At 41.8% G+C, this 26,654-nt stretch overlaps 1 long non-coding RNA gene across 1 annotated transcript; it reads right to left on the reverse strand.

Annotated features, from left to right (window-relative positions):
- Positions 1-1,508: 1,508 nt before the first annotated feature.
- On the reverse strand, positions 1,509-11,590 carry LOC119780139. Its single transcript, XR_005280340.1, has 4 exons — positions 11,484-11,590; positions 3,302-3,469; positions 3,080-3,176; positions 1,509-1,559 (listed from the first exon to the last, which is right to left on the reverse strand). It is a non-coding gene; the product is annotated as an uncharacterized LOC119780139 (long non-coding RNA).
- Between the last annotated feature and the right edge of the window lie 15,064 nt (positions 11,591-26,654).

A 26,654-nucleotide genomic window follows, 5' to 3' on the forward strand; every position in this document is an offset into this window, starting at 1 on the left:
ACTTCACAAGGGAGACTGTATCATTCGAGACAGTGAGAACCAGGGGCTTTGCTAGGCACAAAGCTTTACTGGGGCACTGGCCCCCTAGTGCATATGCCCCTCCTTCCATACACAAATACAGACGAGCACACTGCCCCACCCTGATACATTCCTACCAAAATTACCAGTTGAGATATTAATGAGTATAAGAGCATATTTGTTTTAACAAACATGAACATTTTCAACATTGCAGCTATAAAAAATAAGACATCACCAACTTTGACAAATAAAAAGTTTCCTTATACACATTCTGAAGTAATCATTAACTCAACATGAACTAAGTTTTTCTTTTATTTTTTGAGCATTAAAGTTTACCTCCTATTTTTCATTTTTGCAAAGCGGTCAATCACTAGACTGTGACTCAGCTTAGAAAGTTCTTCCTTTTCAACTGATAAAATAGCAAGATGATGGAGCCTGTCTTGTCCCATTGTGCACCTCAGCCAAGTGTGGATCCTTCTCAACACACTGAATGACCTTTCACAACTCCAGCTGTTAATTGTGATTGTGAGGGAGGTCTAGATGACCTGCATTAGTGTGGGGAACATGGTGTTATCAAGCAAGTTGAAAACACACTGCATATCCTTGATGACAAGGCTTTCTTTTCAACCAGGAAAAGCTTTCAAACCATTTTGAATTAAATTAAAGTTTTTTTTTACTCCAAATTTGTCCTGGGGATAGTGGGACAACTTCACTTGTCTAGGACTATCATGCTTTCCCCCTAAGTCACTAATGTCCCCTTCTTATTTGTGGAAGCTGGTTGTTGCTCCCTCATCACCTTCATGGTCCTGTCTCTCACCTGTGTCTCCTGTCTCTCCTGTCTCTTGCCTGTCAGTCTCGCGTCCTCCTCCCTTTCCTACTCCAGCACCTTCATTCTCATTCTCTACAGCAAACATTAAAAAACGTAAATTTATTATTATGCAAATATCTATCATATTGCTTATAACGTCCCTAATGTAACTGCTTAGCTTAAATCACTAATTCATCACAAGACCTTACCTCCCTCCCTCTCATCTTGTGTTACTGCTTCCCTGTCTCTGCTTCGTGTGAGGAATTTCCTGATATCCATCTACAAACCAATGCAGTCATTTTCAGTTAGTAGCTTATAAATCATGTGGTTTAACTGGGAAAATAATAAAATTGACAGGTAAGAAACGTTACCAGAACTAAAAATGCGTCGCGGCCGCACAGTGTCCCATCCAAAACAGTTGAGAGCTGCGCGTTAGTTTACCTGCAGTTCATGCAGTGACATGCGCTGACGTGGGGGCGCTATTACATCCTCAATTTGGAGTTAACGACACACTTGCTGCGCATTTGAGTAGAAATATACGTCTCCTCCTGTTGGAATTATCTAAATTGATGCATTAAAAAATGTATCACTGTTGCAAATATTCATGAGATTTATACTGGGGCACAGCTCATTTATACTGGGGCACGTGCCCCAGTAAATGGGGTCTGGCGACGCCGATGGTGAGAACAGCTACAGTTGTATCCGAGAGGTCTGGCAGGTCAATGTCTTCTGCCTAAAGAACATGACAGTAATTAGTTAATGAGTAGAGCAGTCAATGAAAAACAGTACATGTGTATTTAATATGAAATACCAGTGAATGAAAAGTTCAGGTAAAATTCCCAAATATGACATTCTTGGAGAATTACTGTAGTACAGTATGATTTAATAGCTTTTCTGGTGGCTAGGAAGAGGGTTGTTGTTGTTGTCTTTTGGCAGTAACAGAGGGTTAAATAGAAAAAAAATATATTTATAGAGATACACAAACTAAGAAAAAGAAAGAGTAAAAGAGGACACACAGTTGAATCTAGGGCTGCAACTAACGATTATTTTAAAAATCGATGAATCGGCCGATTATTTTTTCGATTAATCGATGAATCGGACAAAAAATATTTTTTATATTAACCTCTTTATTCCAAAATAAACATTTTAGACAGAACAAACAAGCACACAAATACAGGTTGCTCATTAACTGTACTGGTGCAATATGAAAAATAAATGTTTGTGTTAAAACTACGCAAACTTACATGAGAAATGTAGCTGTACATCCACAAAATATAGGGTACTTTGTTTCATTAAGCGCAAAAAAATACATTTTTGTTTTTAAAAGCCCCTAAGGGGTTCAAACAATAGGCCCCCCCATTTCAACAAATGCGTTTTTTTAGACTAGAAGAGTTCTGCCTTTTAAGACAGGAAAGTATAGCAGTTAAAGTTGCTACTTGAGAAAATACTGAACCATAGAGATAAAAATAGCCTGTGATTCAAATTATAAATTGTATTTGGAATAAAAATGAGAGAACTAGGGGTGCTAAAAAACACATCCTCCAAAGACAGATATTTACATGGGAATGTAGCAGATAATTAATTGACATATTACTGATCTTGCTGGATTTTATTCTGCTTTACTTCCATAAATTGCAGGATCTTCTTTACTTTATCTTTGCCAGAAGATTTAAACTTTAAAAGCCTTGCCCTCATAATTTGCAAGTTAATTTATTTATAAAGGCTGTTTTAATTATTGTGATCAATTTGCGCCGTCCATCCCGGCGCATGCGCGCTTCATTTGCAGTCTGGACGCTGAGGGTAAACATCCTGCGGCTCTGACTGCAGCGCTGAGAGGGACTCCTGTGGGAGAACGGGGTTGAGATGGGGGAGGCGCCTCACGGCAGAGTAGGAATGATACATGCTTTCACGTAAGAGTCTCCAAAGGCCGCCAGTGACACCGTAAAAAGTTGCCAGATTTGTCACTATTCGCTTTTTTTTTTTTAAATAGTCGCTGGAGGGGTCTGAAAAGTCGCTAAATATAGCGACAAAGTCGCTGAGTTGGCAACACTGCGCACCTGCGGTGCTGACTCGCTCTGCCGTAATTCTTTTTTCTTCCCCCGTTTCAGTCAAGTGGCAGTGATGACGGCGGCGGCGGCGGATGACGCATTAATCGCGCGACACAACTAATCAATGATGAAATTCGTTGCCAACGCTTTTAAAAGTCGATTTTATCGATTCGTTGTTGCAGCCCTAGTTGAATCATAAACTTACATTCCAGGTCTTAAAAAAATCCAGCAGCATCTTCACGCAGGAAGATGGGAAGTGCCTGCAGAGCAATTGTTCGTCTGCTGTTAACATCAAAGTCTTCCTAGAAGACAGAGGGATTGTGGGTAATGGGAAGACAGAATTGCAGAATAAGCAGAATATTAATCATATGCATATATTAAAAAATACTATAGTACAAATTGTCATGAGGTAGGAAATGTTACATACAAGGAGATCATAGGTCCTGAAGATGTTTCTTAGCAATTCAGAAGTTTTGCCAGTGCGGGCCGCTTTCTCACGGTACATCGTCATTAGCCATGGCATGTACTTATCAAATGCAGAATAAAATGTACTCTTTAAATTTATATTTGTTATTCGATGGAATTCTGCACTAATCTGAAAATGCAAAAAGAAAATTGGTCACAATGACATTAAGTTATATATTGCTGCAGCATGGCATCACTACCCATAGGTCAAATTAAGCTAAAATCGTTGCACTTCCTCACAACTGGGTGTGTGTGTTAGACCACTTCCTGAGGGGTGGCTACACTGCTAAATATTATTGGCTGTAGAGCATATCCGATTTTGATAACGGAAAATGCTACAGGTATCTTTAGTGAGGATAAGTCTGTTTCTTTAAAGCAACATTAAAGCACTTTTATTTGTTTATCCAGCACCTACTTTGCAAATAACACAGTTATTTGTCCACAGATAGGGTAGAGTATGTTGCATGATTTTATGAAAGTATGATGTATTGGGACATTGAAGCAAATAATCAAATTAGTAGTTTCTTACGTCTGATGAGTGCCACTAAGATATTTTCATTAGAGAGCAGTAGCCAAACTTAGATATTATATTTTCATGGCCTAGTTTACCAGACAGGATGTTTACATAAATCTGTTTTAAGGCTTATTTGCACAGATACGATTTTTTAGGTATGGAGGAACAGCTCTACCGTATATAAAATAAATACATAAATAAATACATGCTCAATAAATAAATAAGCATTCAATTAATTACCCCCCAAAATACAATGAATAAATATGTGGGTAGAAGTTAAATTATACAGTGAGACATAAATGTATATATATTAATTAGCTTTTTTCACCTTTTTGTAAACAGTTTTATTTGTTACTTGAATCGACTGTTTAATTGAGGTCTGAAGAAGTTTTCTCTAAGGGAAACCCTAAAGAAATCAGATGCCTTTTGTAGGGTTTTGTTTTCCCTAGAGATGTCCATTGAATGCAAACTCACAGCCATGTCTCCATGTGTAGAACACTACACAGTACCTTTAATTTGGTTCTAATGAAGCTAAAGCGGAAATTCAACTGAAGAAACTCTGATTACTTCCATTCAATCTGAGGCTGATCCGCCTCCGACGCAGCCAACCCGCTTCAAGCCACTTTCCTTGATGCCCAATCATCTTCCAGCACTCTACTTAAAGCCACTCCAAATCATCTCTAGGCCTGCTCTTCAACAAGCGCAAGATCCATCGCTCCTATGTCGGACTTTGATTCAGACAAATCAACTTACCTCCAATCCTCCGGCTCGAAGAAGTTCCCGTCTAGCCGCTCTCTCATCTCAGTCCTCCGCACTCCGCTCCAGGGTTCGTAAGCGGTCATGCAAACGCAGCAGAGAACGTCCCAGCTGCAGCCGCCATAGCGCCCGGTCCCTCTCTCCGTTCCGACGCAAACCCAGGTCCTTCTTCAGATGTTCCCACCATGTCAGTTTCTCAATCCATAGCGGCTCCACCCTTCCACAATCCTCCCGCAGTTGACCAGTTTTCGGCTTCTCTATGCTCCACCCTGGACTCTCTAAATCGCTCCGTTCAGTCTCTGTCTTCACGTGTTCAAGCCTTGGGAAATCCCCACACTGCCATGTAATCACTGCCTTCAGCTTCGCAGCGGGATCCCCTCCCTCCTCCTCCTACATTCACACTCGCCTACGCCCGCCCTCAGCCAGCTCTAGGTAAGACGTATCTAACCATGTTTCTATTATAATTTTCTTTTTTTTTTTTTTTTTTCATTCTGCTCATTATGCTTCCCCCGCCCTTTCCATCCAGGCAGTTTATATATTTCTATGTATTCTAACGTTTCTCCTTGCCTGTTCCAATATTATATAAGGGAAATATATTAATTTAGTTTCACTCACCCTCCCCTCTGTGAAGTTGAACATCAAGTCGCCTCAGCAGGTGACATTACAGCTGTTTCAAATCATCCGAGTGCGTTTTACCCATCTATACCCTTTAAGTCCAGCATTCAATCTATTCCTCCTCCGTTCTCTTCTACACTTGCCCAGCCCAGACTCTGGTAGAAACGTCCAGATATTCAATTCCAGACCCATCTGTAATAAGTTTAATGAAAGTACATGCACCTTTCCTAATTGCAGTTTCTCCACATTTGCAGCTTTGCTAGGATGCGCATCCCAAGTCCGTCTGTCCCCGTCGTGTTCTGTTCATGAGAAATCGTACCTTCAAACATTAATAGCCCGTCATCTTCTACGCCCATCATTATTTCTGAATTGGCAATTTATCTTACCCATCATCCGATCACACTTTCGTCAACTTCATTCTTACCGGTCTGTCTCAAGGTTTTCATTTCGGAGTCTGCACCCCCCCCACCCCCCCTCACCCACGTCTCCCCTAATCTCCAATCTGCTTTAAAGAACCAGACGTCGTAGATCAGCTGCTTCACAGTTGTGTCCAAGAGTTTCACGATTGGTCCTTTCAAAACATTCTCTGTCTGCTCCCTTTCGTGTGAGCCCCCTAGTGGTAGCTAACCGCTATATTCCGGGAAAATGAGGCTCATATTGGACTTATCTGCCCCTCATTCTGGCCGTCACTCCTCCATAAATAGCCTCTTCCCTCTTTCCTCCTTTTCTCTTCACTACGCTTCTGTAGACCACGCTATTTTCTCTCATTAAGACCACCGGCCAAGGGGCCTGGCTGGCCAAAGCAGACAAAATTATTTTCATTCACCCTTCTCAATGGCTCCTGTTCGGAGCTAAATGGAAGTCTCTGTTCTACTTTGCTGTCCGTCTCACCTTCCGCTGCAGGAGTAGTCATTGTCTGTTTGACAATCTCAGAAGCTCTGTGTTGGATTCTCCTTAATGTTACTCATTTGCCATGCGTTCTTCATCTCAGGATGGTTTCCTACGCATAGATCCTCCCTCCATTAGCCCAGTTCGTCACTCCTTAAACTAAAGTTCTTAACCACTTGGTGTTCCCCTGTCCGAAGAAAAACCATCGGCCCTGTTACAAATTGTGTTTCTAGGCATAGCTCTCGTTTCAGTGGCCATGATGGCATCCCTGCCCGCAGACAAGCTGTCTCAGATTCGTGAGATTTCTCAGTCTTATAGCTCTGCATCAATTATTTCCAAACGTCAGTTGCTTCTTTGCTTGGTCACCTTAATTTTGCCGTGCGCATCATGGTCGTTCCTTCATTTCCCGACTGCTTGACCTAGCTAACTCTGTTCCCTCTCTCTTAGATTAGGTTTCTCTGGACGAAGGTTGCCGTTCCGATCCTTCCTTCTGGGCTAGACTTCTTGTAATGGAAGGGCAAATTATTTTCGATGGCATCATTCAAACGCTGACACGCTCCAATTTTTCACGGATGCTGCCCCATCCGTAGGTTTTGGGGGGTTTCTTTCAGGACAGGTGTTTGCTGGTTCATGGCCTCCCTCTTTTACTAGTTCTCAGTCATTTGCGCTATGCGAGGTTTACCTTTAGCCGTAGCTTGCCGTCTGTGGGGCCCGCTTTGGAGGAGAATGCGCATATCCGCTTCTGCGACAACATGGCAGTCGTTGACGCCATCTCTAAGGTCGCTCCTCCTCTCAATCTCTCATGCCATTCATTAGAGGCATAACTTGGCAAGCAGTCTCTTACAACTCCATCATCTCTGCTCGACACGTTCCTGGTCTTTCTAACCATGCTGCTGATGCTCTTTCTCGTTTTAAATTTCAGACCTTCCACATCTTCGTCCTTCTGCCGATCTCCTTCCGACCCCCGTTCCTCCGCTAGAAGAACTCATCCTTAACTAACCCACTCTCTTCGTTCGTACTTACTTCCTCCAGTTTCTACATAAATCAGGTTTAGCTTCACTTCAACTAATAGTCGTTTCGATCCTTCCCGACATTTTTCTCTTTCGGATCTTCGTTTCCACATCGATCTTACAAATATCTTGAATCATTCTAAAGGAAAGGCCCTTGTTTTATTTCTATCTTACGTACAGATGGCCCCTTTGCCCGTTTATCACCATGTTTAATCTGTTCAAAAGCGCCAAAAGTTTTTCCCTCATTTCAAGCCGCTTCGTCACGCGCAAGGGTTCTCCCGCGTCACCATGCTGGTTCCAAGACCATCTCAGAATACTATTAGAATCCTGTGGCTTTTCATCCAGTCATTATTCCAGCCACTCATTTAGGATAGGGGCAGCCACAAGCAGCTGCTCGTGGTGTCTCTGTGGCTTCTCTCCAGCAGTTGGGCCGATAGACTTTTTCAGCCTATAAATCCTATATCCGCCCTGAACACTCTTCAATCTTAGCAGCTCAACGCTCTCTCTGTCTGTAAGGTAAGCTAACTTCGAATACTGGTGGTGGTTTAAAATATATTCTCATCTTTGCTAAATCATTGCTCCCTGCCACGCACCCTGCTATGTTCCCTGTGTGTTCCCTGCCTCATTCCCTGCCTTGCATTCTGCCATGCTCCCTGGGTGTTTCCTGCTATGCTTCCCGCTATGCTCCCCGTGAGTCATGTTCCCTGCCATGCGCCCTGCCACGCTCCCCGTGTGATCCCTGCCACTTTACCTGCCTGACATGCTCCCTGTGTTCCCTGCCATGCTCCCTGTGTGTTCCCTGCCATGCTCCCTGTGTGTTCCCTGCCATGCTCCCTGTGTGTTCCCTGCCATGCTCCCTGTGTGTTCCCTGCCATGCTCCCTGTGTGTTCCCTGCCATGCTCCCTGTGTGCTCCCTGCCATGCTCCCTGTGTGCTCCCTGCCATGCTCCCTGTGTGCTCCCTGCCATGCTCCCTGTGTGTTCCCTGCCATGCTCCCTGTGTGTTCCCTGCCATGCTCCCTGTGTGTTCCCTGCCATGCTCCCTGTGTGTTCCCTGCCATGTTCCCTGTGGTCCCCAGCCTTGTTCCCTGTGTGCTCCCTGCCATGCTCCCCGTGTGCTCCCTGCCATGCTCCCTGTGTGCTCCCTGCCATGCTCCCTGTGTGCCCCCTGCCATGCTCCCTGTGTGCTCCCTGCCATGCTCCCTGTGTGCTCCCTGCCATGCTCCCTGTGTGCTCCCTGCCATGCTCCCTGTGTGCTCCCTGCCATGCTCCCTGTGTGCTCCCTGGCCTTGTTCCCTGCCATGCTCCCTGCTATGCTCCCTGTGTGCTCCCTGCCATGCTCCCTGTGTGCTCCCTGTGTGCTCCCTGCCATGCTCCCTGTGTGCTCCCTGCCATGCTCCCTGTGTGCTCCCTGCCATGCTCCCTGTGTGCTCCCTGGCCTTGTTCCCTGCCATGCTCCCTGTGTGTTCCCTGCCTCATTCCCTGCCTTGCATTCTGCCATGCTCCCTGGGTGTTTCCTGCTATGCTTCCCGCTATGCTCCCCGTGAGTCATGTTCCCTGCCATGCTCCCTGGGTGTTTCCTGCTATGCTTCCCGCTATGCTCCCCGTGAGTCATGTTCCCTGCCATGCGCCCTGCCACGCTCCCCGTGTGATCCCTGCCACTTTACCTGCCTGCCATGCTCCCTGTGTTCCCTGCCATGCTCCCTGTGTGTTCCCTGCCATGCTCCCTGTGTGTTCCCTGCCATGCTCCCTGTGTGCTCCCTGCCATGCTCCCTGTGTGTTCCCTGCCATGCTCCCTGTGTGCTCCCTGCCATGCTCCCTGTGTGCTCCCTGCCATGCTCCCTGTGTGCTCCCTGCCATGCTCCCTGTGTGTTCCCTGCCATGCTCCCTGTGTGTTCCCTGCCATGCTCCCTGTGTGTTCCCTGCCATGCTCCCTGTGTGTTCCCTGCCATGTTCCCTGTGGTCCCCAGCCTTGTTCCCTGTGTGCTCCCTGCCATGCTCCCCGTGTGCTCCCTGCCATGCTCCCTGTGTGCTCCCTGCCATGCTCCCTGTGTGCCCCCTGCCATGCTCCCTGTGTGCTCCCTGCCATGCTCCCTGTGTGCTCCCTGCCATGCTCCCTGTGTGCTCCCTGCCATGCTCCCTGTGTGCTCCCTGCCATGCTCCCTGTGTGCTCCCTGGCCTTGTTCCCTGCCATGCTCCCTGCTATGCTCCCTGTGTGTTCCCTGCCTTGTTCCCTGCCATGCTCCCTGCCATGCTCCCTGGCCTTGTTCCCTGCCATGCTCCCTGCCATGCTCCCTGGCCTTGTTCCCTGCCATGCTCCCTGCCATGCTCCCTGGCCTTGTTCCCTGCCATGCTCCCTGTGTGTTCCCTGCCATGCTCCCTGTGTGTTCCCTGCCCTTGTTCCCTGTCATGCTCCCTGTGTGTTCCCTGCCATGCTCCCTGTGGTCCCCAGCCTTGTTCCCTGCCATGCTCCCTGTGGTCCCTGGCCTTGCTCCCTACCTGCTTCCTCGCCACATCCCCTGTCGTTTCCTGCCTTGCTCTCTGCTATGCTCCCTGCATGTTCCTATGCTTCCTGCAATGCTCCCTGCAATGTTTCAATGCTTCCTGCAATGCACCCTGCTAAGCATTCTGCAAAACTCCTTTATTTTCTCTCTGCCATGCTCACTGCTATGATCCCTGTCATGTTTATTCATTTATCACGTGTATCAGCCTGTGCATAATGAAGTCCTCCTGTACTCATCCTTCTCCCTCTGCTTTCTGCATATGCTGGCGCTCAGGCCTGTACCTCGGCAATTTTTGGGGGGAATATCCTTATTCTCATACATCAGTTTATCTGCATTAAAGTATAAATCAGCGTTTATGTTTCCTGCCGAGGCCTGAGCGCCAAAGTTCAAACTATTGTATCAATAAACTCTTCTAATTGCATCTTTCTCTCTCTGTGAGTTTTTCAGATTGAAATGAAGCTAAAGCGGAAATTCAACTGAAGAAACTCTGATTACTTCCATTCAATCTGAGGCTGATCCGCCTCCGACGCAGCCAACCCGCTTCAAGCCACTTTCCTTGATGCCCAATCATCTTCCAGCACTCTACTTAAAGCCACTCCAAATCATCTCTAGGCCTGCTCTTCAACAAGCGCAAGATCCATCGCTCCTATGTCGGACTTTGATTCAGACAACCCACCTCCATCCCCTTCTCCACCATTGTAGGAAGCTCATCCGACTCCTCCTCGATGCTCCTTCAACCTCACCTCCAGTGTGTACTCCCTCCGGACTTTCATGGAGTTCCCTGTCACTTTAAACGGTCCGGCAGAAGACCGCCACGTTGAGCCTGGTTCTGCCAGAGATTTCTTCCCAAAGGGGAGTTTTTTCTCTCCACAGTCGCTTCATGCTTGCTCTTCATGGACAGTTTATGCAAACTTTGTTCATTCAGTGACATCTAACTCAAGCATCACCCTGTATACCAGCCTCTATGGATTAACCAAACTTCACCTATCTAAACTCCACCACCAGTTTCAGGCCCGGGGGGAATATCCTTATTCTCATACATCAGTTTATCTGCATTAAAGTATAAATCAGCGTTTATGTTTCCTGCCGAGGCCTGAGCGCCAAAGTTCAAACTATTGTATCAATAAACTCTTCTAATTGCATCTTTCTCTCTCTGTGAGTTTTTCAGATTGAAATAACAGCAGATTGTTTATTTTTTGGTCTACTAGTAAATACTTTAGTTTTTTTTATTATGCTGATCATAAAACAATTTTTACACAGTGTTATGTCATTGGCTGATCTTTAATAAATATTTTAACCAGTGTATCAGACTCATTTTGAATTGACATTATCTTGGTACAACGTTAAGTAGCTTCTGATGTAGTTAAGCTACTGTTAACACATTAGTGTAACTTAGCTTGCTATAATTCTTTAGGTGGTAGCTTTTGTGTAGTGAAGCTTAATTTATTGTTGAGTAACTGATAGCTTAGCTCACTACACTGGACAAGTAGCTTGCCTAACACTGCCTATCAGAATCAGACAGTGATCATGCTAAGCTAGGCTATTGTCGGCAAGTTTGGATATTACTTGGCTTCCTATCATAGGCTCAAGTTATGAAACATTGCTTCGGCGTCTGGCTGGCTATAACTTTCGCGGCCAAAGTAGTAGGCTTAACACCAGAAACGGATGATAAAAGATATTTGGTAGTGCTAAAACCATACGGTTTGTCTGTCCTGTTTTCCACTAAAGTAGCGCAAAAGGCTAGCTGGCTCACAGCTGAGACAACGAACTTTAGTTAACTCGCAAAAACAGCAGAGGTCTGCCCGCTGGATGACGACAAACAAATAAATAAACAAAGTAGCCTACAAGAGCGTTCTTACCTTTTGTGCAGAGAGGCTACGGTTTGCAGGCTGGTGTTGTTGATGATCTCCTCAATGTTGTTGCCTGCCTACATCCGAGTGCACAGCAGCCCTTGCAAACAACTAGTCGTACGATGTCAAAGTGTAACAGATTACATTCACCACAATCGATCATAGACTAGTTCTATGGAACCCCGAATGATTCATAATTAAATTAATTAAAAACTTTATTAAATAAATACCATTTTGATAAATAACACACAAATATATTAAAGAATAAAAATATATATTTCATAATAACATTACCTTGTTTTTATTTCATGACCATATTATATATTTGTTTGTTATTTATCAAAATTGTATTTATTTCATAATTTTTATTTATTTATTTAATTATGAATCATTCGGGGTTCCATATAGTTCATCCACCATTCATTTGGGATATCCGATTTTTTTTATTTTTTTATATTGGTTTGTTAGGTTAATTGCCATTTTGATATGAAGCTATCCAATGAACTGGCACGTCCTTATTATTTCAGGCGTTAATTCAATCCACTCTTGAAAGGAATCATAGTGGGAGATTTTAACATCCATGCTGACATTGAAGGCGATAGCTTAAGAGCAGCCTTTAATGCTATCTTAGACACTATTGGCTTTGTTCAAAATGTGAATAGTCCCACGCATTCTCATCTTCATACTTTGGATCTTGTGCTGACATACGGCATAGAATGTGAAGAAATAACAGTATTTCCTCACAACCCTGTCCTCTCTGACCACTTTCTAATAACCTTCAGGATTACTTTAACAGAGTTCTCCTCCCCCAAAAGAAGGTTCAATTTTAGTAGATCTTTATCAGATAGTGCAGTTATAAATTTTAAAGAATCTGCTTCACTTTCTCTCTCCTCTGTGTCACTGAGCAGTGCTGCAGAGTGCAAAAGCTTAGCTTATTCCCCTTCACAGGTTGATGATTTTGTTGATGGGGTTGCTAGTTCTCTGCGTATTGCCTTAGACAACGCAGCTCCTTTGAAAATGAAAACCGTTAAAAATAGAAAGCTTGCTCCTTGGTTTAATGCAGAGCTGCGTACTTTGAAGCAAAATGCTAGGAAACTGGAGAGAAAATATCGCTCCACAGGCCTGCGAGAGTCCTTCCTAGTCTGGAAAAATGGTTTACTGCTGTATAAGAGGACCCTTTGTAAAGCAAGAGCAGCATACTTCTCCTCATTAATAGAGGAGAATAAGAATAATCCTAGATTTCTTTTTAATACAGTTGCCAAACTCACCCAGAGCCATAGCTCTGTTGAACCGTCCATTCCACCTGCTCTTAGCAGCAATGACTTTATGGGATTCTTTATAAATAAGATTGATCTTATTAAAAATAAGATCATAAGCACTCCTCTATCCGCGTTTGTACCTGAGGTAGTCATGGAATCTGAACCGGGTTTAGACTGCTTTGATCCAGTTGAACTCTCTGAATTAGCAAAATTATTGTCTTCATCTAAGCCTTCAACTTGTATGTTAGATCCAGTTCCAACCAGGTTATTTAAGGAGGTATTCCCTTTGATCTCCTCCTCCATTTTAGATGTGATTAATCTATCTCTGTTACAGGGATATGTACCTAAAGCTTTTAAGGTTGCTGTAATTAAACCTCTGCTTAAGAAACCGTCTCTTGACCCAGATGACTTGGTCAATTATAGACCTATATCCAATCTTCCTTTCTTATCCAAAATTCTTGAGAAAGTAGTTGCCAAACAAGTTTGCGATCACTTCCACCATAATGAACTTTTTGAAGAGTTTCAGTCTGGCTTTAGAGCTCATCATAGCACTGAAACAGCTCTGGTGAAAGTCACTAATGATATTCTCATGGCCTCAGATAATGGACTTGTATCTGTGCTCGTCCTGTTGGATCTTAGTGCTGCATTTGATACAGTTGACCATAATATTCTTTTAGAAAGACTTGAATATTTTGTTGGAATTAAAGGAACAGCACTAGACTGGTTTAAATCTTATCTATCTGATCGAATTCAGTTTGTTCATGTTAATGATAGATCTTCAACACGCTCAAAGGTTACCTGTGGAGTACCACAGGGATCAGTGCTGGGACAAATTCTCTTTACTTTATACATGCTCCCAATTGGTAGAGTTATTAGACAGCATGGGATTAATTTCCACTGTTATGCTGATGATACCCAGCTATATCTGTCTATAAATCCAGATGAAGCTAACCCATTACATAGATTACAGGCATGTCTTGAAGACATAAAAACCTGGATGACTCTTAACTTTCTGCTTCTGAATGCAGACAAAACAGAAGTTATAGTCTTTGGACCAGAGTCTCTGAAAAAGAAACTGATTAGCCAGTCACTTCATTTGGATTGGATTAAACTGATTTCAGATAATAAAGTAAAAAATCTTGGTGTTGTTTTTGATCAGGACCTGTCATTTAAATCCCATATCAAAGAGGTTTCTAGAATTTCCTTCTTTCATCTGAGGAACATTGCAAAAATTAGAAATATCCTGTCCAGGGGTGATGCTGAGAAACTAGTCCATGCATTTGTTACTTCAAGGCTGGACTATTGTAATTCTTTACTATCAGGAAGTCCACAAACTGTAGTTAAAAGCCTTCAGCTGATCCAAAATGCTGCAGCCAGAGTTCTAATGAAAATTAAAAAGAGAGATCATATCTCGCCTATCCTGGCTTCTCTTCATTGGCTTCCTGTTAAATCAAGAATAGAATTTAAAATCCTCCTTCTCACATATAAAGCCTTAAAGGGATAGTTCGGGATGTCTCCTTCCGCCGCGGAAGGAGACATGGCTGTTGTTGGGCTCGCTGTCTGAATGACGGCGCGCACTGATACGAACAGAGAGAAAATAGGACCAATTGATAACGACGTGTGACTTTTTCCACTACAATGTTTTTGGGATGCGAAAATATCACTCTTTTGGACACATAATGTTTTGGGAAGAGAAAAGTTTTATTTCGCTGTTCCTAAAAACCTGCAGGACTACTTTCGGCTTGACCAAAACTGGACGATAACTCTGCTCACAGGACGCTGCCAGAGGTAAGTCAGTGTGATTGCATGCCGCTGGTGATCGGGATGCCATACAGATTCATGTCAAAAATACCGAACTATCCCTTTAAATGGCCAAGCTCCATCTTATATCAGAGATCTGATTGTTCCTTATGTTCCTAACAGAGCACTTCGCTCTCAATCTGCAGGTTTACTAGTGGTTCCTAGAATTTCTAAAAGTAGAATGGGAGGCAGATCTTTTAGTTCTCAGGCTCCTCTCCTGTGGAACCAACTACCAGTTTTAGTCCGTGAGGCAGACACCCTGTCTACTTTTAAGGCTAGGCTTAAAACTTTCCTTTTTGATAAAGCTTATAGTTAGAGTGGCTCAGGTTATCCTGAGCTATCTCTATAGTTATGCTGCTATAGGCTTAGACTTTTGGAGGACATAGGGACCCCCATTTCATCATTCTCACTGCATGAAAAGTGGGATTTTCGTCAATATACGGCACTGTAGATTGTCGTGGAACTTCAGGTTAGCGGCAGTTTACGGCAATTTGCAGGCTTCGCCGAAAACTCCCGTAAATTGTCAGAAATTGACGTGGAATTTCTTAGGCAGTGTTCCCCCCATGCCTCCCCCCCATGGAATTCTAGAGGAGGCTTTAACATGTAAATGAACATGCTGTGAGCTATACAAATGCAAACCAGGGTTGCCCTAAGAAAATCTCTGATACAAAGAGATCAGGTATAGCCTCTTACATTTTAGCTTGAATTGATTTATTTAATTAAAGTATAGAGAGCAAAACAGATCTTTAGCTGACAGAGCAATACATTTAGAGCGGTAATTATTTTTTTTTAAATTTGCATTTAAGATAAAAAATAAAATGTTGTCTGTCAATATGCTCAATTCACAATTACTTAAGTGGAAAAGTTTCAAGAAATGATTCTGAGATGATTCACTTTATAACATGGTGCATTATCCTGTTGGAAGTAGCCATCAGAAGATTGGTACACTGTGGTCATAAGGACATAGGTCAGCATGCTAAATTGGTTTTAAGTGGCCCAAAGTGTGGCAATAAATATCCCCCAAATAGATGGTAGAAATAGATCAGGCTCAGTATAGCCTAATTATAGACTCTTACATTTTAGCTTGAATTGATTTATTTAATTAAAGTAAAGTTTAATTAAAGTACGCTAGATTACTGTGTATGCAAATGTTATGTAAAAAAAATACACAAAATAATTTATTTCAAAAATTAGTTTTAATCAGAATCAGTTGGCTGTAATGGTTAATTTTTTTTTTTAGATTTCCACTTTTTTTTTTTTTTGTTATTGAATATATAAGAAAACAATAACAATCTCAAATAACAAGTCAATAACAAATATTTCAATACAAGAAGAAATATCACAACTCCTGCTTTTGAAAAATAAAATTAAATGCACAGGCTGGAACAAAGTATAAAATAAAATAAAAATAAATAAAATAATAATAGTAGTTAAAGTAAATTAATCAGTGGGGACTACCAACTAAAATTCTTCTATTAACTCAAACAATTTAATTGCATTTAAATTCTGCATCTTTCTCAGACATCTTTTGAAAAGGGAAAGTTCATTTTTGAGAGCAGAGATTGAGAGGGAGCATTTTGCATAGCGACATTTATGGATATAATACTTTGTTACAATTATTAGAATATTGATTAAAAATTCCAAATTTTTTTTCTTTAATGGATAAACCGAATTGAATGTTTTGCCAGGAAATAAAATCTAAATTTATTGTTTTAGAAGACAGAAAGGTTCGAAGTTGATCCCATAAGTTTAATACTTCTTTACATTCATAAAAAAGATGTTTAGTTGTTTCCAATTGAGTTGTACAAAAGCCACAATTCTCAACATTAAACTTAAATCTCTCTCTTAAAAACTCATTTGAAGGATATATGTTATTTATTATTTTAAATTGTAATTCTTTATATTTAGGAGGAATTGGGAATTTCAAATAATTTGTCCTAATTTTGACTATCATAGATTTCTTAAAATTTTGTAAGAGAGCTGTGCTTTTTGTTCTTCCTGGGTACATATTATTTATAGAATATTGATTCAAAAACTTGTTGTTGCATTTATTATCTCTAATGTCCACCTGCTCAAATTCAATCTTATGGAGACAAACAATTGCAATTGCAAACAATTTATAGGTGCATTACCACCACCTTCCAGAATGGAGCGACGCGAGCTCTTCTCGCGAGTCCTTCCGTATAACAATGACGTCGTATGTGATTGGAGGAGCCTGATGAGCCTTCGGCCCCATCGTCCAATCACGTGTGAGCTTTTGTGCACTACGACTTCTCGCGAGACCAGCATATTAGCAGACATGTTTCTGTTACTATACTCAGAAGAACTTCATCTCCATTTACCGTGTTTGTATTTTGTTGTTACGTGAACAATGGCTGCACGACGTCTCGCGTTCAACTCGCCTCCAACTGCTCTTAGTCCACAACATTCGGCCAGCCCGCAGAATGACGAGAAGAAACTGCTGATTGCTATCAGCGGACTGTCTCGTCAGCTTGCCCAACATACTGCCGACATGAATGAGCGGCTCACTCAGCTGGAGAATTCGATGCACTCCAGGTTGCAGTCCATAGAGGACAAGATGGCGGGGGGTGGCCATTTCTATAGCACCAAAAAGGAGGACATTGTGCGGCATATCAATAAATTACTAAGGTGTACATAAGAATCGGGTAAAGTCACATTTATAGCACAATTCTTAGTAGTTTAAAGAGGATGCTTGTGTAGCTGAATAGAACAAAATATTAAAGAAATGTAAAAAAGAATTGGTTCCCAGCATTTGTATTTATTTAATACATTGTGGTGTTTAAAAAGTGACCATTTTTTAACACGATTAATTTGTGCAGAACTGCTGCAATTGATCATAAAGCAGTTGTTTGGAAAAGAAGCTCGAGAAAGAGCTAGAGAATAGGACGATGCAAGCTGCAAAAAGTGGCTGGAAAAGAGGAATTCATGACATGGCTGCAGCCTGTCGAGAGTAAAGATGATTTCACCATGTTCCACCATATATATATATATATATATATGTATAAACTTGAGTCATGGAACTGTGCTTACAGCTCCTTATTTCATGTAAACTAATAACTTGTGTACATGATACTTGTTGATGGCATTAAAATTATTTCGAATAGCATTAAAAGAGCATTAAATTAGAGCTCCTCATTCCTGTATAAAACCTGTGAACGCTTAATTTAATCTGACATATTAAAAAAATCCCCATCATCATCCAGCAGATGTTCAGTTTCTGCCCAAATATTTTCTTTCTGTTGTGGATTTTTGTAACAGGGATAACTAGGATCATACATAGTTTGTATGAACTCTGTTTATTCTCTGCTTCCAAACTCATCATCTCATCCATTCCTGCAATAAGAATTTTCTTTTAAAGTTTTGAGATTCACTCTAGAATCTCACAACTTCTTCCTGGTCTGTTGAAGCACCAATAGTCTGCATCCAATTATTTAATTAATTGCTCTTAGTTTTTGGGAATATATACAAACTATGCTCTAATTTCTAGATACCGATCTGTTTTTACTATAATTTAATTTGACAAACCGGGTCTTCTCTACATTCTTTTTTCTGTTTGGTGCGATTGCAATAGCGGGTCTTGATCTGGACGGACCGGAGGGGAGCAAAAAATAGCTCAGCTCCGTATTTTGACGGTGAAGGACGGAGAAGACGTACGTGGGCGGTGACGAGCGGAGGATGTGGAACAGCTCTCATTGATTTACATGACAGACAAGTACTCCGTACGCGAGCGGGGCGGAGCGCTGACGGAGTATGTGGAATCTGGGGGTAAAGGAGGACAAATACACGTCCGGCTGGGTGCAGCGCCGGACGCCGGACAGTGCAATGAAAATCCGGACTGTCCGCCCTAAAGCCGGACATCTGGCCACCCAGTCGAGCAACTTTGCGGGATATACGAACTCGAGGAAGAGAAGACGGGTGCACAATGCCACGCTAGCGGTAAATATATGTTCGATTACTGGTAGCTATGCTAAAAGCAGCCTAGCTTAGCTAGGCAAGCTAAAGACAACCTAGCCTAGCTAGGTAAGCTAAAAGCAGCCTAGCCTAAAGCTTTATTAAAGTGTATTTTTTGTGATTCACAGGAACCAGTACACCGTCTTCACAACTCGGAGACTAATTGCAGGCGCTATGAACCGGAGCAGGGGTAAGGTTTAAAGAATATGCTTTCATTTTGCGGTAAAAGGACATGGATACGGATGGATACCGATCATAGCTGTACTTTTTTTTTCACTGACTACAGTCGCCTCACAATGAGGCGGTGACCTCCTATTTGCTCGGATTTGCACGATGTTGATAAAGACGACATTGTGTGTAAGTGACTTGTTTTAATGTTTTCTCCTTCCTTGTTACTGTGACTTGCGTTTGATTTTTTTATTCATACCACTCTCATTTAATTGTTTTCCAGCTGCCTGTAAGACGTTTTATGAGACGGTACGCAGGAGCTTCAGATACACGCTGCTAGCCAGCACGCTGCCTGCGGAGGCTGCCAGGCTATCTGCTCGGAGTCGGGCCAGAAGAAAGAGGGTAAGACTTTATTTGGTGACTATTTTTCAGGTGCATTGATGTGTTGTGTCCATATGCAGTGCGCTGATTCATTGTTTTTTTTTTTCAGCTGCTGAAGGCGAGGCAGAGTGTGCTAGCAGATGAGGAAGTGGAACTCTGTAAGTCCGCCACCGTCGACCTCATGTCCGACGAAGAAGATGGCGTCGTCGGCGGTGTCTCTGGATGGATTGTACGGTCGCCGCCATTTCGTAGGCCGGATCTCGCTGAACTCTGTGTTAAGCTGCAGTCCCGGTTAGAAGCGATGCCGAAGTACAGGGCAACGCACAGTAGGCGTCTGCACATCGGACCTGCCTCGGAGGGAATGCTGCCAGTTACCTCCAACCCCGAGGAAGCAAACGGACCGTTCATGGAGTTGTAATTTTTAGATACGCATGTGTTTGGATACGCGTTGTATATAGTTGTGTGTGTTTTAATAAAGCTCTTTCTTTGCATAAACAGCTTCCTGGCAAATCTTCATTTCCTGTATAAATTCATTCATGTCCTTGATGGTAGCCTAATAATTGTGTAGTAGTGTAGGATAACATAAATACACAGCATATGAATGAATAAATATATGAATGAATAAATATATGAATGAATAAATATATGAATATATATATATATGAATGAATAAATATATATATATATATGAATAAATATATATGTAAATATATATATATTTGCCAACCAATCACGAGCGACTTTACTTGTTTACAAAGAAGTGGTTCCGTCCAATACTCAGTAAGAAAATTAAAGCCTGGCGTGGCCACGTGTGGTTTTGCTGCCAATCACGAGCGATTTCATTTGTTTGAGAATAGTGGTTTCAGCCAATACTGAGAAGGTTATTCAAGCCAGACCTGGCCAGCCGCGCGGGTTTGCTGCATTCATATGCTAATTAGGGCCATTAGTACAGCTGATCGCTCTCCACATACGTCACGGTACGTTTTCGACAATTTGTGGCACGACAAACGCGGACAAGCACGGGTTGCAAATTGTCGGAAACTGACGAAAATCAGGCAGATCTGCGGGAGTTTACGGGGACGAAAATCTCACTTTTCATGCAGTGTCTGCTTCATTCTCTCTCTGTTCTCCTATTCTGCAGAATCTGTTAGTTCAATCTCTAACCTTCTGCTCTCTCTGCTTTTCCTCAGAGTAGCTTTGCCTCGTCTGTTCCTGTTTGGCTGTGACGTCATCCTGGAAAGAAACATCAGCTGTGCTGCTTCTATCAACACCCTTGTTTATAGATGTTGGAGATCGGCCTGTTTTCCAGTGTGGTCCTGTTTCTCTGACCGTGGCTGGGTGGATGTGCTCTCTTCGTCCTCTGGCATGGGAGCTGCCTTGGAGCTCGTCTGCCTGGCTGTGTGTTTCCTGGACGGGGCCGCCTTTTACAGCTGCTTTTTGTATCTCTGCTTCTGTCTCCTTGAACCCCAGTCGGCCTCGGCAGATGGCCGCTCACACTGAGCCTGGTTCTGCTGGAGGTTTCTTCCTGTTAAAAGGGAGTTTTTCCTCTCCACTGTCGCTACAAGCATGCTTAGTGTGGGGGATTGTATTTGAGTCAATGAGTCAATGCAATCAACTGGTTTTCCTTAGATAGAAAACTTTGTATCAATTTGACTGTATGATCTGGTTGAACTGTAAAGTGCCTTGAGATGACATGTGTTGTGAATTTGGCGCTATATAAATAAACTGAATTGAATTGAATTGAAAGGAATGAGTTTGGGGGTCAGTTCAACTCATATACTAAAGAGTTAATCTTGTCAAAATAATCAATAACTGGGTAACCAGTTGAGTGAACTTAAAACATTTGTGGTGCCTGAACAATATGGCAGCTTTGAGTACAGCTCTGCAATTGTATTGAGTTTATAGCACTGTTGGGGAATACAGTGTACCCATTAAGAGTATGAAAATGAACTTTGAACCATTACAAAATTAGGAGACCCAAAAAATTAAGAAAAAAAGGGGCTGTGCGTTAACATATCAATAAACGCAGTTAAAGAAAGAAAAAAAAAACAGCTAGTGCTGATGTGACTTACTGAATTTAGTATTCACATTTCAAAGGTGATATACATGCCACAATATTTCTACAACAGAAATAAATCCAATAATACAAAAAATTAAAATCACAAATTAAATATTTTGAATTAAATCTAATTTTTCCCTTAGATTAACCTGCAATGCCTTTGAATACAAACAATAAAACTGCACATGCATCCAACCGTCTTTCTTTGACCCACCCCATATTTAGAGCTTGACACTCAGACTGCACACTCTGCGTGTCATTCTCTTTGGTTCAATCTTTCTGCAGCGCATCAAAAGTGTGTCTGTGCTCACAGCCGGTCGAAGACTTCGATGCGAGGGAGCATTAATGGCTGACTCCAAAGTCGAAAAATGGGGTTTGATGTGACGTCACACTGTCACGTGACAAGAAAACCTAAAGTGAAACCTAAGTAAACCTAAGTGAAAATATCATTTATTTTGAATTGTTTTATTTAATTTTATTCAGGGGGAGTGTCGTTTGCTTTGAAAAAAACTGGAAATATCAAATTCAAAACAGAAACCACGATTTTTCATTCAACCAATTTAAAAATGCACTTTGAAGGAATGACAAAGTCTTTTCACTTTTTTCAGTGTAATAGGCTTTGGTTTCTAAAGGGCTTTGGTTTCTAAAGGGCTTTGGTTTCTAAAGGGCTTTGGTTTATAAAGGGCTCTGGTTTTTAACGAGCTCTGGCTTATAAAGGCCTCTGGTTTATAACAGGCTCTTGTGTGTAAAGGGCTTTGCTTTCTAAAGGGCTTTGTTTTCTAAAGGGCTTTGGTTTATAACGGGCTCTGGTTTATAATGGGCTCTGGTTTATAAAGGGCTCTGGTTTATAATGGGCTCTGGTTTATAACCGGCTCCGGTTTAAAAAGGGCTTTGGTTTCTAAAGGGCTTTGGTCTCTAAAGGGCTTTGTTTTCTAAAAGGCTTTGGTTTATAAAGGGCTCTGGTTTATAACAGGCTCTGGTTTATAACCGGCTTTGGTTTATAAAGGGCTCTGGTTTATAAAGGGCTCTGGTTTATAACAGGCTCTGGTATATAAAGGGCTTTGGTTTCTACAGGGCTTTGGTTTATAAAGGGCTTTGGTTTATAAAGGAATAGCGTTTATATCAGGCTCTGGTTTATAACCGGCTTTGGTTTATTCAGGGCTCTGGCTTATAACGGGCTCTGGTTTATAATAGGCTTTGGTTTCTAAAGGGATTTGGTTTATAAAGGGCTTTGGTTTATAAAGGGCTCTGGTGTATAAATGGCTCTGGTTTATAACCAGCTTTGGTTTATAAAGGGCTCTGGTTTATAAATGGCTCTGGTTTATAACCAGCTTTGGTTTCTAAAGGGCTTTGTTTTCTAAAGGGCTTTGGTTTATAACGGGCTTTGGTTTATAAAGGGATCTGGTTTTTAATGGGCTCTGGTTCATAAAGGGCTCTGGTTTATAAAGGGCTTTGTTTTCTAAAAGGCTTTGGTTTATAAAGGGCTCTGGTTTATAACTGGCTCTGGTTTATAACCGGCTTTGGTTTATAAAGAGCTCTGGTTTGTAACAGGCTTTGGTTTATAAAGGGCTCTGGTTTATATCAGGCTCTGGTTTATAACGGGCTCTGGTATATAAAGGGCTTTGGTTTCTAAAGGGCTTTGGTTTCTAAAGGGCTTTGGTTTATAACGGTATCTGGTTTATAAAGGGCTCTGGTTTATAATGGGCTCTGGTTTATAAAGGGCTCTGGTTTATAATCGGCTCTGGTTTATAACCGGCTCCGGTTTAAAAAGGGCTTTGGTTTCTAAAGGGCTTTGGTCTCTAAAGGGCTTTGTTTTCTAAAAGGCTTTGGTTTATAAAGGGCTCTGGTTTATAACAGGCTCTGGTTTATAACCGGCTTTGGTTTATAAAGGGCTCTGGTTTATAAAGGAATAGCGTTTATATCAGGCTCTGGTTTATAACCGGCTTTGGTTTATTCAGGGCTCTGGCTTATAACAGGCTCTGGTTTATAATAGGCTTTGGTTTCTAAAGGGCTTTGGTTTATAAAGGGCTTTGGTTTATAAAGGGCTCTGGTTTATAAAGGGCTCTGGTTTATAATAGGCTTTGGTTTATAAAGGGCTTTGGTTTATAAAGGGCTCTGGCTTATAAAGGGCTCTGGTTTATAATAGGCTTTGGTTTCTAAAGGGCTTTGGTTTATAAAGGGCTCTGGTTTCTAAAGGGCTCTGGTTTATAACCAGCTTTGGTTTCTAAAGGGCTCTGGTTTATAAATGGCTCTGGTTTATAAATGCCTTTGGTCTCTAAAGGGCTTTGTTTTCTAAAAGGCTTTGGTTTATAAAGGGCTCTGGTTTCTAAAGGGCTTTGGTTTCTAAAGGGCTCTGTTTTCTAAAGGGCTTTGGTTTATAAGGGGCTCTGGTTTAGAAAGGGATCTGGTTTTTAATGGGCTCTGGTGCATAAAGGGCTCTGGTTTAAAAAGGGCTTTGGTCTCTAAAGGGCTTTGTTTTCTAAAAGGCTTTGGTTTATAAAGGGCTCTGGTTTATAACAGGCTCTGGTTTATAACCGGCTTTGGTTTATAAAGGGCTCTGGTGGTAACAGGCTTTGGTTTATAAAGGGCTTTGGTTTCTACAGGGCTTTGGTTTCTAAAGGGCTTTGGTTTACAAAGGGCTTTGGTTTATAAAGGGCTTTGGTTTATAAAGGGCTCTGGTTTTTAACGGGCTCTGGCTTATAAAGGCCTCTGGTTTATAACAGGGTCTGGTTTATAACCAGCTTTGGTTTATAACAGGCTTTGGTTTTTAAAAGGCTCTGGTTTATAACTGGCTCTGGTTTATAACCGGCTTTGGTTTATAATGGACTCTGGTTTATAACGGGCTCTGGTTTATAACCGGCTCTGTTTTAAAAAGGGCTTTGGTTTATAACTTGCTCTGGTTTATAACCGGCTTTGGTTTATAAAGGGCTCTGGTTTATAAAGGGCTCTGGTTTATAACAGGCTCTGGTTTATAACCGGCTTAGGTTTAAAAAGGACTGTGGTGTATAACCGGCTTTGGTTTATGCAGCGCTCTGGTTTATAAAGGGCTCTGGTTTATAACAGGCTATGGTATATAAAGGATTTGGTTTCTAAAGGGCTTTGGTTTATAAATGGCTCTGGTTTATAAAGGGCTCTGATTTATAACCAGCTTTGGTTTCTAAAGGGCTTTGGTTTATAAAGGGCTCTGGTTTCTAAAGGGCTCTGGTTTATAACCAGCTTTGGTTTCTAAAGGGCTCTGGTTTATAAATGGCTCTGGTTTATAAATGCCTTTGGTCTCTAAAGGGCTTTGTTTTCTAAAAGGCTTTGGTTTATAAAGGGCTCTGGTTTCTAAAGGGCTTTGGTTTCTAAAGGGCTCTGTTTTCTAAAGGGCTTTGGTTTATAAGGGGCTCTGGTTTAGAAAGGGATCTGGTTTTTAATGGGCTCTGGTGCATAAAGGGCTCTGGTTTAAAAAGGGCTTTGGTCTCTAAAGGGCTTTGTTTTCTAAAAGGCTTTGGTTTATAAAGGGCTCTGGTTTATAACAGGCTCTGGTTTATAACCGGCTTTGGTTTATAAAGGGCTCTGGTGGTAACAGGCTTTGGTTTATAAAGGGCTTTGGTTTCTACAGGGCTTTGGTTTCTAAAGGGCTTTGGTTTACAAAGGGCTTTGGTTTATAAAGGGCTTTGGTTTATAAAGGGCTCTGGTTTTTAACGGGCTCTGGCTTATAAAGGCCTCTGGTTTATAACAGGGTCTGGTTTATAACCAGCTTTGGTTTATAACAGGCTTTGGTTTTTAAAAGGCTCTGGTTTATAACTGGCTCTGGTTTATAACCGGCTTTGGTTTATAATGGACTCTGGTTTATAACGGGCTCTGGTTTATAACCGGCTCTGTTTTAAAAAGGGCTTTGGTTTATAACTTGCTCTGGTTTATAACCGGCTTTGGTTTATAAAGGGCTCTGGTTTATAAAGGGCTCTGGTTTATAACAGGCTCTGGTTTATAACCGGCTTAGGTTTAAAAAGGACTGTGGTGTATAACCGGCTTTGGTTTATGCAGCGCTCTGGTTTATAAAGGGCTCTGGTTTATAACAGGCTATGGTATATAAAGGATTTGGTTTCTAAAGGGCTTTGGTTTATAAATGGCTCTGGTTTATAAAGGGCTCTGATTTATAACCAGCTTTGGTTTATAAAGGGCTCTGGTTTATAAAGGGCTCTGGTTTATAACAGGCTCTGGTATATAAATGGCTTTGGTTTCTACAGGGCTTTGGTTTCTAAAGGGGTTTGGTTTATAAAGGGCTCTGGTTTTTAACGAGCTCTGGCTTATAAAGGCCTCTGGTTTATAACAGGCTCTTGTGTGTAAAGGGCTTTGCTTTCTAAAGGGCTTTGTTTTCTAAAGGGCTTTGGTTTATAACGGGCTCTGGTTTATAATGGGCTCTGGTTTATAAAGGGCTCTGGTTTATAATGGGCTCTGGTTTATAACCGGCTCCGGTTTAAAAAGGGCTTTGGTTTCTAAAGGGCTTTGGTCTCTAAAGGGCTTTGTTTTCTAAAAGGCTTTGGTTTATAAAGGGCTCTGGTTTTTAACAGGCTCTGGTTTATAACCGGCTTTGGTTTATAAAGGGCTCTGGTTTATAAAGGGCTCTGGTTTATAACAGGCTCTGGTATATAAAGGGCTTTGGTTTCTACAGGGCTCTGGTGTATAAAGGGCTTTGGTTATAACGGGCTTTGGTTTATAAAGGAATTCGGTTTATATCAGGCTCTGGTTTATAACCGGCTTTGGTTTATACAGGGCTCTGGCTTATAAAGGGCTCATATTATATAATAGGCTTTGGTTTCTAAAGGGCTTTGGTTTATAAAGGGCTCTGGTTTATAAAGGGCTCTGATTTATAACCAGCTTTGGTTTATAAAGGGCTCTGGTTTATAAAGGGCTCTGGTTTATAACAGGCTCTGGTATATAAATGGCTTTGGTTTCTACAGGGCTTTGGTTTCTAAAGGGGTTTGGTTTATAAAGGGCTCTGGTTTTTAACGAGCTCTGGCTTATAAAGGCCTCTGGTTTATAACAGGCTCTGGTGTATAAAGGGCTTTGGTTTCTAAAGGGCTTTGGTTTCTAAAGGGCTTTGGTTTATAACGGGCTCTGGTTTATAATGGGCTCTGGTTTATAACCGGCTCTGGTTTATAAAGGGCTTTGGTTTCTAAAGGGCTTTGGTCTCTAAAGGGCTTTGGTTTCTAAAAGGCTTTGGTTTATAAAGGGCTCTGGTTTATAAAGGGCTCTGGTTTATAACAGGCTCTGGTATATAAAGGGCTTTGGTTTCTACAGGGCTTTGGTTTCTAAAGCACTTTGGTTTCTAAAGGGCATTGGTTTATAAAGGGCTCTGGTTTTTAACGAGCTTTGGCTTATAAAGGCCCCTGGTTCATAACTGGCTCTGGTTGATAACCGGCTTTGGTTTTGTTGGATTAATTGTACAAGTTATTCTACTTTAATCATATTACTTTAATCATATTATACTTATACATTCATACTTACACATTTGTATATTCCTGTTTACTTATATTACACAGAGTGTTGAAATGT

This window comes from Cyprinodon tularosa, unplaced genomic scaffold, assembly GCF_016077235.1.
Source record: "Cyprinodon tularosa strain WSP-4 unplaced genomic scaffold, ASM1607723v1 ctg1557, whole genome shotgun sequence".
NCBI classification, from domain to species: Eukaryota; Metazoa; Chordata; class Actinopteri; order Cyprinodontiformes; family Cyprinodontidae; genus Cyprinodon; species Cyprinodon tularosa.